We start from the raw sequence: 18,448 nt of genomic DNA, 5'->3' as shown, positions 1-18,448 counted from the left end.
GCCTTCATGTTAATCAAGTGGCCAGAAAAGTGTCAAATTTTTTACATACTCATTAATCTGTGCACCTATTAGCCCAGTTAATTTGTAGGTGAACACTTGAATGCTCAAACCACCACAAGTTTGATGCCTTATTCAACAAAATTCTGATAGGAGTTATGTAAATAAAGATCTTTGATAACTTTTCAATGGCTTCCCATCACCCTGTGGATGACTTTGAAATATTTTCTCTAGGTTTAAATGCTTAAATGTGCCCTTCTGCCCATTTTTCCACCCTCACTGCACCCCACTTGTTTTGTGTTTCCCTTAGGACCTGCCTGCTCTTTCCCCAATTAACAGACTCTCTGACTTCAGGGCTGAAATACCACCCATCCTTCACTTCAATTCCTACTCTTTGTCAGGCTCCAAATTTTGTAAAGCAGTGTACTTTACCACTGAATTTCTCACCAATTAGAGGAAGCTCTTAGAGTTATCTGACCCAACAGATGTTTTGTTTTAGGAAGGCTTCGTTTGCTAGAAGCCACTAACAACAGTGACAGACTTTATTTGGGTGGGGGGGGGGCTCCAAAATCACTGCAGTTGGTCACTGCAGCCATGAAATTTAAAGATGCTTGCTCCTTGGAAGAAAAGTTATGACCAACCTAGATAGCATATTAAAAAGCAAAGATACTACTTTGCCAACAAAGGTGTGTCTAGTCAAAGCTATGGTTTTTCCAGTAGTCATGTATGGATGTGCGAGTTGGACCATAAAGAAAGCTGAGCACTGAAGAATTGATGCTTTTGAACTGTTGTGTTGGAGAAGACTCTTGAGAGTACCTTAGACTGCAAGGAGATCAAACCAGTCAATCCTAAAGAAAATCAGTCCTGAATATTCATTGAAAGGACAGATGCTAAAGCTGAAGCTCAAATACTTTGGCCACCTGATGCGAAAAACTGACTCATTGGAAAAGACCCTGATGCTAGGAAAGACAGGGGGCGACAGAGGATGGCATCACCAACTCAATGGACATGAGTTTGAGCAAACTCCAGGAAATAGTGAATGACAGGGAAGCCTGGCGTGCTGCAAGCCATGGGGTCACAAAAATTCAGATAAGACTGAGCAACTAAACAACAACCACAAGACAATGTTTTTTCCTTCTAAAAGAAGTTGCCCCTACACATATCCAGTATTCATTATCTTGGGCTCTTTGGCACTGTGTAAAGGCACAAGACAAACTGACTTCCATTAGGTCATTAGTGATCCAGGAAGTTTTGGCAACACAGATTAAACCAGAGAAGGAGGCTTCTATTCAGAATTGGTGGAGGGCACTAACAGGCTTCTCCACTGCTGAAAAGTAGCTCTTGAAGGGAAAACAGTAATTTCCCCAAAATAATTCATTCCACCTGCTTCAGCATCTGTAGGACTTCTACTTGGGATAAAGTTTTAGTTGAAAATAGCTAATAGGTTCTCAGTTATCAGCCCTTCCAGAAATGGGTGCATTTTAAGTAGAGAGTACCAGAAAGATTGAGATGCTCAACAAAGAAATGAATCTGTGATGGGAAAATCTAGGGAAAGTAGGAGAGACTTTGAGACCTTCCTTCCCAATGTCTCCCAAACTGTATCACAAGAGCAAGTTTACTCCTTGGCCCAAAGCTGACAGGGGAGCCCCAAGGATTGGTGGAAGGAGCTGTGTGGATATTTGTTGCTGGGTCCTTTGTCTGGAGGTAAAGAAAATTTAATAATGGTTTTGGGGACAAGGGAAGGACATTTATCACAGTCTAGAAGCATGTCAAGTGAGAAGGAAGCTGCTTAGAAGAAAAAAATAAAATCCTATCCTTTGAGAGCCTAAGCTCCAAGTTTCAAAAATGCTAACACTCCATCAGATTTCATCTTATTCTCTTTTTCTTGCTTCTAAGCCTTTTTCCTCCATTTCACTTTGAACCTGGTTGCTTTCTTCATTTGTCATCTCGGTTCAGTTACCTACCAGCTGTTAGGAAATAACTAGGACCTTTTAAAAGGATAAATTCTTTTTCCCCCTGCTTAGTTTCCCACTTCTGCCTACCACAAAAACATCTGGTGAGTCTAATTTTAAGTAATCAACCTTTTCAACATGGTGATTAAAAGATATATATCTGAATTTGCATTCATTTGTAGAAATGCTTCCTGGGAGCCATTCATTTTTCATCAAGCTCCCTGTGTTTTCACTACTTCCTGCCATCCCCCCCGGTGGTCAACCTGCCTGAGTAAGCAGCTCTATTTCACTCCCATCTCTTGCTCAGCAAATGTGAAACCATTAGCAAATGTTAATAATAGTAACCCATCAGACTTCATTATTTCAGTAATGGAATCTGTCAAGGTCAGCCACTGATAGCTGTTAATGACCACTTTGTTGACAAATAGGGGGTAACTGAAACAATATTCATTTTAAGCAAATAAAATATGTTCTGATTAAGAATTCATTCTCCCCAGTTGGAATCCAATTAAGCCAGCTTCTGCTGGAGAAAGGCTCACTCAGATCTCTCCACTTAAGAATATGGTCACAGAAACAACATAGTTTTAAGTGGGACTTCTTTCAATAAGTCTTTTCCTCTTTAGAAGCAAAGAGCTTTCCTTCATCCAAAAGAAAACAAAAGATTATTTGGCAATCCTTCCTTGTCCCATCTCAGGCCCTAACACACAAATGCACACCCACAGATCTTCCTGCCACTTTTCCATAATTAACCCCATGTGCTTATGTGCTAATTCGCTTCAGTCCTACCCAACTTTTTGTGACCCTATGGACTGTAGCCCACCAGGCTCCTCTGTTCCTAGGATTCTCTAGGTGAGGATACTGGAGTGGGTTGCAGTGCCCTCCTCCAGGGGATCCTCCCGACCAAGGGATTGAACCCGAGCCTCTTACATCTCCTGCATTGGCAGATGGAGTCTTTACCACCCGCACCACCTGGGAAGCCCAGTTAACACCCTGGTTTTGCTTTCATTTGTTCATGTTACCATTGAGGACCTCTTTTTCGTGTGGGGAGGGGCTACATTGTGTAGCATGTGGGATCTTAGTTCACCAACCAGGGATCAAACCCTCACCCCTGCATTGGAAGTGCAGAGTGTTAACCACTGAACCACCAGGCAAGTCTTGGGGAATCTCTTCTTAATTAGTATGGAGGTTTCCATGTATTACAGAGCAACATCAAGTAGACTTAGACCTCCAATTAGAAATCCAGTCAGGGGAACAGTCAAAATCCTTACTACTCTATATGACACAGATACCAACCTAGGACCCTATCGTACAGTGAAAGACAAATATGTAAACAAAATATAATCTGAAGAAGATAAAAGGGCTATCAATGAACAGGACATAGTATCAACATCACAACAGTAATAATGGTGACCATTTAGAGAGATGTTCAGGAAATACTTTTCTGAGTGTTTTTATTTCAGCTGAAACTTGGAAAATAAGTAGCCACATAGTAATATCTTGAGGCTTTGGACAAATTATTAAAAACCTTGTTGCAGAAATTTGTGTAATTATTTGGGAGAGAAAAATGCCTGCAAATGCCAAGTTATAGTAATATTTTCTTTTTCCCCATATGTTGAGTACTGCTGTCTCCTTGGAGAAAAGCAGTTTTTCAGAGTGAAATAATTCCTGATCCTTAATATTGATAGAAAAGGATAATATATCACTGCAAGTTCTTTACTGCAGACAGAAGTTATAACTGTTTTTCGTAGTGAACAAAAATCCCAGTCTTTTAATAATTCATGAGTTCAGTAGAATGAAAACCGAAGGGTTAAGGTCCATCTGTCCTGCTTTTCTCAAGTTACTTTTTCCCATCACCCATCTTGTCTAGCTTATGAAGTGGCCAAGTCAGATGCCTGAACATCATTCTTGCCATTTTCCTTGCCTCCCAGAGCCCAGAGCTAGGTCTTTTGTCACTTTGGTGTTGCCTGATTTCATTCCTTTTTCCTCCATCCCCCGTGCCTTGGCATTCATTCAGGACTCTAACTTTGACGGGAATAGTGCTATATTGTCTAAAGTGGCCCAACTTATTCCCATTTCCAGTTCATGCTTGCGTTAGTGCCCAGTCTAATTTGTAAAGCACAGATCTACCAGGTCTCTTCCCTGCCTAGACTCTGATTGGCTCCTTCCTGGTTCATCGTGCATCAGGTATGACATGGAAAGCCCATCAAGAATTACTTCCTGGGACTTGCCTGGTGGTCCAGGAGTTCTGACTTCACCTTCCAATGCAGGGGGTGCGGGTTTAATACCAGATTGGGGAGCTAAGATCCCGTATGTCTCAGGGCCAAGAAAACATAAAACAGAAGCAGCATTGTAACCAATTCAGTGAAGACTTTAAAAATGGTCCACATCCAAAACAAAAAAATCTTAAAAAAAGAAAAAATTAAGAATTATTTGCTGCCTTTCTACTCCATCTCAACCCCACTGTGTTACCTGCAACTCCTCACTGGGTTCTGGTCTCTTTCTCTAAGATGCTCCCCCTGTCTGGGCATCTTCCACCTCTTTATTATGACCACAGCTCTTCATCCTTCAAGTCTCAACTCAGTACTCCCTTCTTGCTAAGATCCTCCCCTGACACCTGAGGCTCTGGTCCTGGAGGAATCCTTAGCACCTTCCTTGTCCAGACTCCTGCCTGTTTACCAAGCAGTTCCTCTTGGTTGTACTCTGTCTCCAAGTCATTGCATCCAAAACTGACATCACTCTCTCCCTAAAACTTGTTCTTTTCTAGTTCATATTCTGTGAGGGGTAGGTACCACCCCCACAGAGCTAAAAACCTTCAGTCTTCATTTGTCTTTCTGTCCTCACATCCACACCTAGTCACTATGATCTACCGATTCTTTTAATGTTTCATTAATCCCCCACTTTCTTTGTCCCCACTGCTCACTTCTCACCTTGTGTTCGACACCAGCCTCTTTACTGGATTTCAGTTCACTTGCTCAGTCCTGTCCAATTCTTTGCAACCCCACGGACTGCAGCATGCCAGGCCTCCCTGTCCATCACCAACTCCCAAAGTTGACTCAAACTCATGTCCGTTGAGTCGGTGATGCCATACTGAGCTAGTTCCCTTCTAATCCATTTTCCACACTGCCAAACCTTTCATCCCATCATTTCCATTCTCTGCCTTAAGTCATTTAATGGCTGTGTGTTGCCCTCAGGATGAAGTTAAAACTTCTCCAAATGGCTCACAAGGCCCTTCCAACTGTGACTCTTGCATACCTCTTCAGGCTCATCTCTCCCTGGAGGATCCTTACCTCATATTGAATTACTTTCACTTCTTATTACATGCAGTGCTTTCCTGTCTCTAGGAAATGTATTCAGTTTGTCTGGATAAAGCCTTCTTTCTGAGGTCTCAAGTCTTTTGATCACTTTCTGCAGAAAGCTTTCTTGATCTGATCCCCAAATCTAAGTGTCTCTCTGTGCTCCCTGTTGTACCCCAAAACTTCTGCCACCCTAGAAGTTCTTAGCATTGTTAGTAATTCTTCCTACTGAACTGTAAACTCATAGCGGGGACTGCTTCGACCAAGGGGGTATCCTTGCGGCTCAGCATCATGCCTGACACTTAGGAGATATTTGAAAAGTATTTTCTGCATAAATGATAAGTCATTAAATAATGATAGCCCTTTAACCTAAGTTACAAGCCTTTTTATAAGAAACCCTGATCCCAGGATGTAAGTATTGGGTTGACCAAAAAGTTCGTTTGGGTTTTTCCATGCCGTCTTGTGAAAAACCCAAGCAACTTTTTGACCAACCCAATACTTTCTGAGTGCTTCCATATGAACCACCATACAAGCCCCATTCACCCCAATACTTTGTACTAAGAGTTGAAGAGGTTCTACTAGAGAAAGGCAAGCTGATCTTACCTTTTACCAATTTTAAGGTATTTATAAGACCTGCATTCACCCTAAACCTAACCCAAGCCACAAGGGAAGCCCAAAAATATTGGAGTGGGTAGCCTATCCCTTCTCCAGTGGATCTTCCCAACCCAGGAATCAGATTCTTTACCAACTGAGCTATCAGGGAAGCCCCTGTATTCACATAAAAGATCTATATTACTAAGGCTGAAGGATAGCCAAGCCCCACATCCATTTAGAAGACTCATTTCTGTTCAGAACCCTGCAATTTTTACCTTCAGTTTCACAAGGTTCATAGTGACTGAAGTAACATTCTTACATCTTTACTTCCTATCTGTCTTGATTGGGAAAAAGAGAGGTTAAGTAATAAGGTTTATTAAGAGTTCACTGGACGATAAATGCAAACACTAGGTACAACTTTATTTCAAGTCCTTTCTAAATCACATATTAGGTTGATTAGAAAGCCATGAGGGATTACTGTTTTATTTTAATGAGAGATTTTTATAGAGAAGAACAATTCAAATTGAGTACTTTTACTCAAAGGAGGATAAGAATCATATTGGTAGGACACAAATGCCTGAGTCTTGTTCTTAACCCATTACTCAGAACACTATCATTTTTCCAAGAGAAATTTATAACCAGAGATGAAGCAGGACAAAAGATTGCTTTGTTCTACCCTCTTTTGCCCTAAAGTCCAATCTCTTATCTTGAATGTCAAGAAATATACCAGCAAGGAACAAGTTGTAGGAATAAGACGATGGTGACTAGAGGAAAGACCCTTGTTCCCCAGAGCCCAGGGTTGTTTAAGACTTTTGGTGACTTATTTTTAGAGACTCCATCCACATAATCTTAAATATGTCAGTTTTGTTCAGTGTGGCATATTAATGCAGCTAGGTAGCCAGCTCAGCACTGATAGTTAGAGGTTACATTGTATAGACACTAGGTGTTTATTTTGAAAGGTTACATATTTGTATTTTGGGTCATTTTTTATAATTTTGGATCATCTTATAATTTTCATAGGCCCTTCAGAACACTAAAAGGTCTCCAACTTCAGATGTTTTTAGGGAAAACAAGCTTTGCGGTTCTGTACCCAGTTATAGTTTGTCTGTCTATATGGAATAGAGAGCAACCAATATCATAAGGAAAAAGCCAAAGAAAAAAGTGGCCAGGATACCCACAGTAGGGAGCCCCTTCCCATTCCAGACAAGGGAAAGACAACCTTCCATACCACCCTAATGAGGTTTATTTAGGGGTCTCACACACACAAACACAAAAAGAATGTTCTATGTTGGATCATGTGACACTGACCTTTCTGAAGATCAAAGATGGCTAAATAGCAACATTTTCAGGCTTCAACCTAATAATTCAATGAGTGTCCTGAACCTAGCCAATCCATAGCATCACTGCTCCCAGGAGGCAGAGTGAAGGTAAAGGGGTATATTACTTTTCTAGGCTGCCATACCAAAGTGCCACAAACTGGTGACTTAAATACATTTGTTTCACAGTTCTGGAGGCTAGCAGTCCAAAATAAAGGCCTGGGCAGGGACTGGCTCCTTTCGAAGGCCGTGGGGGAGAGTCTGTTCTATGCCTCTCTCCCAGCTTCTGGTGGTTTGCTGATAATCACATTTATTCTTTGTTTTGGTAGATGTCCCACCCAATCTTTACCTTAACCTTCATGTAGCTTCATCCCTGTGTCTGTCTCTGCATCCTAACTTCCCCTTTCCATAAGGTCAGACATACAGGATTAGACATAGGGCTTATTCTAATGACCTTCTTTGAACTTGATCATCAAGGAAGTCTATTTTCAAAGAAGGTCATGTTCACAAATACTGCAAATTAGGACTTCAGCTTATTTCCCAGAAACACTCTTTAACTCATAACCTTATAACAGGGGCAGGTGGCAGCAGGTGGGGGAGCGGCGGGGAGGCAGAAGGTAATCTATGATCACTTGACCAGAGGCCCTGATCTATTTTTCCCTAGAGTGTTATCTAATGTTAATTTTATGATCACATACCTGAACCTAGGAGTCTCTGCTGACTTCTCTTATTAGTGATGTATACCATAAAATCCCTGGACAAAGCCTAGATAGAGCTGAAGTAGGGTCAGACCTGGAATAGTGATATTTTATTCTAATAGAGGTTCAAAAAAAGAAAAGAAAAACCACCACTTATTGGAAGTCCTGACAATAAAAGTCAACTCTAGCAGCGTCTGCCTCGAGCCAGTACAAGCCTGAAATAAGCTAAATAGCTTATTTCTATTTTGCTTCTAAATAGTTCTGCAAGTTCTATTATGTGCCTTCTTGTAAGCTAACGAAAAAGTCTAATTAACTAAATTCTAACAAAATCTAATAAGCAATCCTAACAAAAGCGAACACTAAAGGTATGACTCACAGCCACCGAGAAACACCTAAGCCATTTGTAACACCACCTACTCGAGGATTCTCTTATTCTCAGAGCACTGATCCTCCTATAACACATTAGTTAATGTTTCTGTCCTCGTCACACCCAGGAGTTCAAGTTCAGCTGACATCTGTGGCCATCTCCTGAAAGATGACACTGCCGGGGAGGGAGGGTCTTTCCACTTTTTCTCATTAAATCCTCACAACTCTGAGGGATAAACTTGTTAGGTAAGATTCAAATCCCAGGACTCCCCTGGGGGCTCAGTGGTAAAGAATCCACCTGCCAATGCAGGAGACATGGGTTCGATCCGGCCAGGGAGATCCCACATACTGTAGGGCAACTAAGCCCGTGCACCCCAACTACTGAGGTCCATGTGCCCTGCAGCCTGAGCTCCGCAACAAGAGGAGCCACTGCAATGAGAAGCCCACACACCACAACCGGAGAGTAGCCCCCCCTCACCTTGGCTGCAACTAGAGAAATGTTCAGGCAGCAACGAAGACTCAGCACAGCCAAAATAAATTAAAAAGAAAAATGAATCAAATCCCAGACTTGACACTGTATCCAGAGTCCTGAGATACCACTCCCCCCCCCCAAATCTGATAGGAAAATACACGTGGTCCTGATGACCACAGCCCATCTAGCTTAGTCTCTCAGGCTGGTTCCCCTTTGTTCTTCCAGGTGTAAAAGTAAAGAAGAGCCTCAAGGTGCTGTTACAAAGGCAGACCCTTTGAAACTGGAGACTCTCTTCTCAGCCTAACAGACGAAGGTTATTCATGAATCTGAGGACTAGCATAGAAGCTATGGCAAACCTTTAGGAAAACAGGTTATCAGGTCCACACATGGGAGACACATGATCTAGACAGGAAAGCAGCCAGAGCCACAGACGGGGCAGAGGCCCCCCTTAGGGTCTCCCCACCACCCTGGGCAGGGGCTGCTTCCCTGGTGACCAGGCAAAGCAAAGAAACTGCAACCTCCGCCGGCGCCTTCTCCAGCCAGTGGGCTTGTTCGGGCCAACCAGGGCTGGGGCTGCAGAGCCTGGCCTCCACAGCACATGAGAATCACCTGTGGGGTTTTAAAATCTTCTGTCCCAGGCCTCACCTGGGGCTCGAAGTCAGACTATAGGCTCAGCCGGGGTGTCAGTGTTTTAAAGCTCTGAGATGTTTTTAACGTGCCCCAAGGTCGAGAACATTGAACGAGAGCACGGGAGAAGCAGGGGAGCGGTCAGCTGGTCCCTGAGCTTTCTCTCCTCCTGCTCCTCCCAGCCCGAGGGCCAGGGAAGCGTGAGCAAGGTCAGCAGCCCACGCAGGTGCTGTTAGAGGCACCCAGGCAGGATATGGACAAACAGGGGGACTTTGGGCACACATTTTAATACTAGAGATTCTCTGCACTAAAGTCCTTCTTCCTCCCCAACTGAAATCACCAGGAGGCGTATGGGCTAGGGCGTGAGCTGTGTAACCCCCTCTCCTGGTGTCTCCATCAGGTGCAGCACAGACTCAAACAAAAGATACTTCGGCCTATGAGAAGCAATCCTATAAAGGGACTGCGTCCCCCAACCTTTACTCAATAATTCAGAGGTAACATAGCATACCAAAGGAACAACAGCAACCACGCAGATGGATATGGGCAAAAAAAAAAAAAAAGCAGTAACATAAGAATCCTTAAGAACTTTATGAAAAAATAAAAAAGCCTTACACTATTATGAGAAAATAATAAGACAACCAGTTAAAAAGATATGTAATGTGTTCATATTGGGATAATTTGACATTGTTAATCACACAACTTAAGATTCTAGTTTTCCCCTAAATTAAACCCACAGTTTCAATTCAAAGATCAAAAGGATTGGAGGGACTTGACAAAGCTGTTGTCAGGGAGAGCAAAATCCATCACACCCATGGCTAGTCTGAGGAAGAGGAAGGACCCAGGACAGAAGGTACAGCTTCCCAACCCCAGCCTCCTGCCTGTTTATTTCACCCCCCATGACCACAGCTGCGAATGGCACTTTAATAGCATAAATAAAGGTGAAAAGCAAGGCCGCTCTTCATATTCTGGAATAGTTTTCTTCCGCACAGGAGAGTTTAAAAATTAACACAGGAGCCTAGATGAGCACCAAAACTCATGAAGTTTTGAAGGATTCATCAGTTGAATCCTGCTCCAAACGCACCAAAGCAATGCCACTAAAACACTGAGGGCAGGGAGGGCTGTGCACAAAGGCTGTGTTCATAACCTGGAGAGCTTCCCACCCCCGACCGTCTCCCTGAATGTGCCGACCTGCAGCAATACCCAAATATCCGAGCAGGAACCACTCTAGGCAACGTGTATCCTTTTCTGGGGCAGCAGTAACAATTGTCACAACTGAGCAACACTTTGGTCAGATTTTTAAAGAAACACATGAATATATTACTTCCAGTTTCAGGTAGAAGTCTAAAATAGGTCTTACCGGACCAAGTCAAGGCATCAGCAGGGCCACATTCCTTCAGGGAGCTCGGGGACAAAGTATCACCTCAACCCTTCCAGCTTCCAGAGGCCAACGGAGGCCTTCTTCAAAGACCTGATCGCTCTGATCTGACCCTCCCCCCCCTCTCTTCCACTTTAAAGGCTCCTGTGATTACAGTGAGCCCACCTGAATGAACCGGGACTCTCACCCTGGCTGAAGGTCAGCTGACTGGCATCCTTAATGCTCACCTGCAACCTTAACTCCCTTTCACTGTGAAACAACATATTCAGGTTCCAGGAGTTAGATGTGAACGTTTCAGGGCATCATTATTCTGTCCCCCACAAAATGTTTCAGTGCAAATCTTTAGTGGGCTGGAGCTAGTTAAACCATGTCTCTGCTACTGTCACAAAGTTTAGAAAAGTGATGAACATATAATTAAGAAGTTCACAGTTTACTTGGCCAGATCCACCACTATTCCACATGTCCAAAAGGTTGTTAAAAGGAGGGTCTCTCACCCACTTAGTCTGAAACCATCCTACCCTTTCAAACTAAGTGGAGAAGTGAAAATGAAAGTTGCTCAGTCTTGTCTGACTCTTTGTGACCCCATGTTCTATACAGTCCGTGGAATTCTCCAGGCCAGAATACTGGAGTGGGTAGCCTTTCCCTTCTCCAGGGGATCGTCCCAACACAGGGTTTGAATCCAGGTCTCTCACATTGCAGGCAGATTCTTTACCAGCTGAGCCACAAAGGAGGCCCAAGAATACTGGAGTGGGTAGCCTGTCCCTTCTCCAGCAGATCTTCCTGACCCAGGAATTGAACCAGGGTCTCCTGCATTGCTGGCGGATTCTTTACCAACTGAGCTGTCAGGGAAGCCCAAAACTAAGAGGACAACTGAGCAATTTTTCAGAAGTCCCTGTTTCCATGGTATGGAAGTTATCTATATGAGACTATTCTTCTGGTCTGACTTATTCTAAGAGTTTCAATTTTAACATGTAACATCTTGGACCATAAAGACAGCTTAGTGCCAAAGAATTGATGCTTTCAAATTATGGTGTGGACTCTTGAGAATCCCTTGGACAGCAAGGAGATCAAACCAGTCAATCCCAAAGGAAATCAACCTGAATATTCACTGGAAGGACTGATGCTGAAGCTGAAGCTCCAATACTTTGACCACCTGATGCAAAGAGCTGATTCATTGGAAAAGACCCTGATACTGGAAATGATTGAAGGCAGGAGGAGAAGGGGGTGACAGAGGGTGAGATGGTTGGATGGCATCTTCGACACAATAGACATGAGATTGAGCAAACTTGGGGAGATAGTGAAGGACAGGGAAGCCTGGCGTGTTGCAGTCCATGGGGTTGCAAAGAGTTGGACACAACTTAGCGACTGAACAACATAACTTTGTAGAAGTTAGAATAAATGAAATCTTACTGAGTAGCAATTTTATTATCACTCACTGAAAATACAGTCTGGGAGAAATCAAAACCCAAAGTTCTTCATCTCAGGCTTCCTTAAACCGGATGGGAAGTTTAGAGGTCTTGGCCAACCAGTGCATGCCTGCATGCTCAGTCACTTCAGTCGTGTCTGACTCTTTCTGACGTGGTGGACCATAGCCCACCAGGTTACTCTGTGCTAGGGATTTCCCAGGCAAGAATACTAAAGTGGATTGTCATTTCCTCCTCCAGGGGATCTTCCCTGATGGGTTTTTGATAAAAGAATGGGAAGCTACAAAGCTCTACAAACCTAGCAGTTCAAGGAGAGAGTGGCTAAGACAGGAGGGAGATACAGAAGGGTAGCTTAAGTTAGAAAAGGGGGTCACTAGTTGGTGACTTTCTGTGTCCCCCTCCTCCAGGGACACTGTCAGAACAAGAGTTTATCTATCTGTGTGGCTATTGCATTGATCTGTGTCCAAGGGGAGTGTGTCTGCCACCCACACTGAGAAAGACCCTGCTTGATCAGAGGACTTAATAACCAAATTAAAATGTGTCTGAGGCTTCTGGCAGAAACAATGTCAGTTTATCAGTATATGGACAGTGACCCCAAGAACATGGCAAGATGAGAAACCTATGAGAGATGTGTGTAAAGAAGGATCCACTTAAAAACACTTTAAAACTTTTTTTCCCACCAACAGGAGATGCAGCAGCTATCGGGGCAGGGCGAATACACAATGCAAAAAAAAGAAAACTTTTTAAAGCTCCAAACCTGTGCCAAGCTAATTGAATAATTAAAAATTGGTCTGGCGCACAGATGTTTTGTTTGGCTTGCACAGTGTGTCTTTTTCTTAATTGAACCTGATCATCCTTAGACACTGTTCAGCTTACCAAGCACCACTCTTCCATCCTCTTATACTCCAACACAGAACTCAGTTATATGACTACACCAGTCCCCTACACATTCAAGTTCACACCTATTGGTATGTAACTTCCAGATTGATCTATGTATTAAGTATTTGAGCATATGCTGACTGCAGGGATGACAGAGAGCGAGGACAATCACAGGAAGGAAAAGGAAAGTAGCAAAAGGCCAGGAATTCCAGCATTGTCATCTTTGAAAAAGACATTTCCCTGCCCCTAGCCCAGTGACAACAGCTGCAAATCGCACCATAGCTAGGTCCGGTGAAATGGGTATCTGGCATAGTCATAGCTGGTCATCTCTTCCAACAAACCTTTCTGTATTTGGAGAAATTCCCAAGAGGCAGAACTCAAATTCCCAGCCTTCCTTGCCGGTCAGACATTGACTCATGGCCAAGGTTCCTCCAAAGAGCAGCATTTGGCAAAACTGTGATATGGATAAGAGCAAAGTGAAAAAAACAGAATGTCTTTGCCAGCATGGAGGTAGCTGAGGCGTCAGGTTCCCAGTGGCAGCAGAACTGAGTCCCTGGTAGAGATGTGACATTGACGAAGCAGGAAGCTCTGACACTCAGTGGACAAGGAAAACAGCAGAAGTTTCCTCATCACACCAGGTCTGCAATGAAACCTTGGTGTTTCAGCCACGGCAGAGATTTTCAGATAGAATGAAGGACTCTGTACATTAAGAAAGGCTGTTGAACATTTTTCTGTTATTTCTGTCTGCTAGACAGAACAAGACTTAACAAGTTAAGACCTAATATTTACTACCAACAGTACAGCAACTCTCATTTATAGTCCTCATGAGAATTCTTTAATGGGGATACTATTAAATAATCCCCCCTTTTATGGGAGAAAAAGCTCAGATGGATTAAGTGGTTTGCTTAAGGCCACAGGGGATCCTGTTTTCTGAGTCGAAGTTGGTGGCTTTTTCTTCTCTATCAGTGGTTTTCAGTGTGGGTTCCAGGGATCTCTGGGACACTTTCAGGAAGTCTAGCAAGCTAATACTATTATCATCACCAACATCATCATCATCTTCAACATTGTTATCGTCATATCCAAAAGAAACGAGATCACTGTCTTGAAGAAATGTCTATACCCCCATGTTGTTTGCAGCATTATTCACAATAGCCAAGATATGGAAACACTTAAGGGTCCATTGATGAATGGATAAAGAAAATGCGGTGTGTATAGATACAGAGGGAATATTGCTCAGCCATAAAAAAGATGAAATCCTGCCTTCTGTGACAACATGGATGGACCTTGAAGGCATTATGCTAAGTGAATGTCTGGCAGAGAAAGACACATAGTGTATGATCTCACTTACATGTAGGATCTAAAATCACTGAACTTTTACAAACAGATCAGAATGATCATTACCAGGGGCTGAGGGTTGGGGGAAATGAGAGTACAAACTTCCAGTTATAAGATGAATAAGTTCTGGGGACCTAAGGTACAGCATGGTGACTGTAGTTAACAATACCATATTGTATATTTGAAAGTTACTAAGAGCACAAAGCTTTACTGTTCTTACTGTACCAACAAAAAAAAAATGATAGTTTCATGAGATAAAGGATATGTTAACCAACCTTATTGTGGTAAACATTTTGCAAAGTGCATGTGTATCAAATCATCACATTATAGACCTTACACTTACACAGTGGTATATGTCATATATCTTGATAAAGTTGGGGAAAATAAGGTGTCGTTTTCTCTTTTCCCTTTCATTGTTTTATGAGGGTGCAGTGGAATTTTCCAAAGGATACATGCCATGTGATGTAACAGGCTGAAGCAGAAGCATATGTGAGAATCCAGCTGTCTTTCATTAAGTCAGACATAAAAGAAATTTCCAAAACTGCAAAACAGTGCCATTCTTCTCACTGTTTTCTTCTGGAAAACATAATTATTTTTCATAAAAATGTTATTTATGTTAGTATGTAATGAGTTATTAGTTTTGTTTTAAAATGGATTGGTAAAGTATTATTTTAAGTGTTCTCAGCTTTCTTTTCTAACACAACAAGTATTTATAGATATAACCCACAGAAACAAAACCTCTTTGGAGTCCCTAATAATTTTTCAACATGTGAAAGAGTCTTGAGACCAGAATATTTGCCAACTGCCATCCTGCATTGTTGTTGTTGTTGGTAACTCGCAAAGTGGCATCTGACTCTTTTGTGACCCCGTGGACTGTAGCCCACCAGGTTCCTCTGTCCATGGGATTTTCCAGGCAAGAATATTGGAGGGGGTTGTCATTTCCTTCTCCATGGTATCTTCCCGACCCAGGGATCAAACCTGCATCTCCTGCATTGGCAGGCAGATTCTTTACCACTTATCCACCTGGGAAGCCCACCATCCTGCATTCGGTTCAGTTCAGTTCAGTCGCTCAGTCGTGTCCAACTCTTTGTGACCCCATGAATTGCAGCACGCCAGGCCTCCCTGTCAATCACCAACTCCCAGAGTTTACCCAAACTCATGTCCATCGAGTTGGTGATGCCATCCAGCCATCTCATCCCCTGTCGTCCCCTTCTCCTCCTGCCCTCAATCCTTCCCAGCATTAGGGTCTTTTCCAATGAGTCAACTCTTCGCATGAGGTGGCCAGAGTACTGGAGTTTCAGCTTCAACATCAGTCCTTCCAATGAACACCCAGGACTGATCTCCTTTAGGATGGACTGGTTGGATCTCCTTGCAGTCCAAGGGACTCTCAAGAGTCTTCTCCAACACCACAGTTCAAAAGCATCAATTCTTCGGTGCTCAGCTTTCTTCACAGTCCAACTCTCACATCCATACATGACCACTGGAAAAACTATAGCCTTGACTAGGCGGACCTTTGCTGGCAAAGTAATGTCTCTGCATTTTAATATGCTATGAAGGTTAGTCATAACTTTCCTTCCAAGGAGTAAGCATCTTTTAATTTCATGGCTGCAATCACCATCTGCAGTGATTTTGGAGCCCAAAAAAATAAAGTCTGACACTTTCCACTGTTTCCCCATCTATTTCCCATGAGGTGATGGAACCAGATGCCATGATCTTAGTTTTCTGAGTGTTGAGCTTTAAGCCAACTTTTTCACTCTCCTCTTTCACTTTCATCAAGAGGCTTTTTAGTTCCTCTTCACTTTCTGCCATAAGGGTGGTGTCATCTGCATATCTAAGGTTATTTCTCCCGGCAATCTTGGTTCCAGCTGTGCTTCTTCCAGCCCAGCGTTTCTCATGATGTACTCTGCATATAAGTTAAATAAGCAGAGGGACAATATACAGCCGTGACATACTCCTTTTCCTATTTGGAACCATCCTGCATTATACCTACCTTAAAAATATATCAAGATTTACCTTGTCTGCATTTTAACAATTTGATGCCAGGGCTAAACCTAGATTTTCTGCTTATGCCTCTGTATGCTCTTCCTCCCTAGTCTTGATTTGGATTGATGAGTTCATGAATGACAGGCAGAAGTCTTGAATTGCAGTGATTATAGACTTAAGCACCTTCTTCCTGTCAGTTCCTAAAGTACCTAGTTCTCCATATGTTCAATTAATCTTTGATCACTGGATGAATGACTAAAATAGGCTGCTATCACAGAGAAAGGAGCTGCTTCTTGTCACTGATAAAAACGTGCCCTTGCTCCTGAGTCTACAGTTGCATGCCAAGCACAGCTGAACTCAGCGCTGGCAAGTGCACCCTGGCAGGTGGACGACAGCCCTGCCTGGTCAGCAATAGTATACCTTTTGCTGAAGTATACCTTCAGCAATAGTATACCTGCCCCTCTACCTTCGGACTTGACCCCTGTCCAGAGTCTGTTCACCCACGAAACCCAGCTTAACCACACAGTCTCCTACACAACTCTTTCCCAGAGACGCTAACCCCCAATGACCATCACATTCTGACATCGTGTAGGAGTGTTTGTCCACATCACCTATTTCTCCTCTTGGTCTCATTCTATCCTACACTGCTATCTTCTTGTTTATTTATTTAATTTTATTTTTTTAACTTTTTATTTTCATTGGAGTATAGCCAAATAACCTCAAGTATTCTTGCCTGGAAAATTCCGTGGACAGAGGAGCCTGGCAGGCTACGGTTCATGGGGTTGCAGGGTCGGACACGACTGAGTGCATACACATAACCAAATAACAATATTGTGATAGTTTCAAGTGGATAGCAAAGGGACTCAGTCATACAGATACATGTATCCATTCTCACGCAAACTCCCCTCCCATCCAGGCTGCCACATAATATTGAGTAGAGTTCCCTGTGCTACACAGTAGGACTTTGTGGGTTACCCATTTTAAATATTGCACTGCTGTCTTTCTAGATCACCTGTGTCTATTTCGTTTTCCCTGCAAGATCTTAGGCTTCACAAAGGTTCTTAAAGTTCTTCTGTGGTACTCACAGAGTCAAGCATAGTGCCAAGGACATTATAATAACTGCCATCTTAAAAGTTTACAAGATAATTCAGACACATTACCTTGTTGTTTTCTCACCAAGACCCTATAGGTAAGTTAGTTAGGGAAGTCTTCTTTTTATTATCTCCACCTTACAGAGGGAGGCTTTACAATTAAGCAGTCTAAGGTCACCCAGCGTGTGACTGACAGAGTTAGGATGCAAACCTGTGTCTTGTGATGCCTTATTCTGTGTTTTCCTCACTGTCTCTAGTTTCCTAATATGTACCTGTGTAATTTACCTGACGGAGAACTTTGAGAAAAACAACAACCCTAGATCTAGGTTATGAATCAGAACAGACAGGAATAAACCCAGGTCTCCTGATTCTTCCTCAGACACTGCATTTCACAGCATCTTTTCCCTGTGATTTTAGCTGTTCAGATGGTCAGCTCATATGCAGGTTAATCCTCTATGTAGTTTTCTCAGAAAGTATACACAAGTTAAGGATCCCATAATTATCTGATTTCCCTCTCTCTGCCCTAGGTGGCTAACTGGTAAGCTCATTTATTGTATTTTTCTGGCAAAAATGAAGGATAACATTATGAAATAACCCAGTAAATTCAAGTTATGTCTATAAGAAGTATTATTATAATTTACCTTTGTAATTCCTCATCTTCTCTCCTCTTTACATTCACTTACTCAATCAGTCCCACAAGCATTTGCCCAGACCCAAGTATGAGCAGCGCTGCATTAGCTACTGGAGGAACCTGCAATAAGTAAAAGAATCGATGTCACATAATCGATTATCATAATGAGATGATCATTTCATGGTTGAAATGGCAATTCTAGAGAAAAATTCTAAGGCATTAGAAGGGTGGGTGAGCTCAATATAAATGATTTATGGAGGTGATGAAGGTCTATAGCAATGCTGGAGATGCAGAGACCTGAGTCCGATCCCTGAGTCAGGATGACCCACTGGAGGAGGGCAAGGCAATCCACTCAAGTATTCTTGGCTAGAGAATCAAATGGACAGAGGAGCCTGCCAGGCTACAGTCCAAGGGG

The 18,448-nt window shown here is 42.8% G+C and overlaps 1 protein-coding gene across 1 annotated transcript in view; it reads left to right on the top strand.

Moving 5' to 3' along the window:
* HTR2A (5-hydroxytryptamine receptor 2A) overlaps positions 1-18,448 on the top strand; it is a 63,133-nt gene that overhangs the window by 32,218 nt on the left and 12,467 nt on the right. The window lies entirely within an intron of this gene.

This window comes from Cervus canadensis, chromosome 9, assembly GCF_019320065.1.
Source record: "Cervus canadensis isolate Bull #8, Minnesota chromosome 9, ASM1932006v1, whole genome shotgun sequence".
Classification (NCBI taxonomy): domain Eukaryota; kingdom Metazoa; phylum Chordata; class Mammalia; order Artiodactyla; family Cervidae; genus Cervus; species Cervus canadensis.
This window is presented reverse-complemented; position numbering and strand designations above follow the sequence as displayed.